We start from the raw sequence: 530 nt of genomic DNA, 5'->3' as shown, positions 1-530 counted from the left end.
TAATTATATTATTAAATTTTTCATTAACTAATTGTATGACCATGGGCAAATGAGTCAACATTTCTGGATTATAGGGTTATTTAAATAATGCTTTCTTTGTAGTTCTACAATTCTAAACCACAATACTTGTAGTAGTAAATTGATTTCCTCAGATGGGCTAATATGCCTTTTAGAAATAAATAAGAGAAGACATTTGACATTATTATATTTCATAAAAGGAAATATGGGTCTAACTGTAGGTTGTATTACATTTTTTCAAAGAAACTTAAAAAGATTATGTTGAATTAAAAGGAGTGAGATAGAAGATAGAGAGAAATTTATTTAGGAGAAAGCAGAATTACATACATTTTCACTGGACCTGGAACACCTTGAAAAACTGTTACCAGGTTCTAAGACAAGGTAATTTCAAGCAAAAGAGGAAGTGAGAAGGAAAAAGGACAGAGAGGTGAACAAGTAGAAAGAACATGTGAGGAAGAACCAACAGAAAAATTAGGGCAACGTGAAAAACCAAAACAGAGGAACTCCTGCAA

At 31.1% G+C, this 530-nt stretch overlaps 1 protein-coding gene across 1 annotated transcript in view; it reads left to right on the top strand.

Annotated features, from left to right (window-relative positions):
* The window catches only part of TTC28 (tetratricopeptide repeat domain 28), a 472,107-nt gene that overhangs the window by 135,398 nt on the left and 336,179 nt on the right, over positions 1-530 (top strand). The window lies entirely within an intron of this gene.

Source organism: Otolemur garnettii, unplaced genomic scaffold (genome assembly GCF_000181295.1).
Source record: "Otolemur garnettii isolate 467f Iridium unplaced genomic scaffold, OtoGar3 scaffold00038, whole genome shotgun sequence".
Taxonomy (NCBI): Eukaryota; Metazoa; Chordata; class Mammalia; order Primates; family Galagidae; genus Otolemur; species Otolemur garnettii.
The sequence above is the reverse complement of the archived record's forward strand: the minus strand, read 5'-3'. Positions and strand labels throughout refer to the sequence as shown.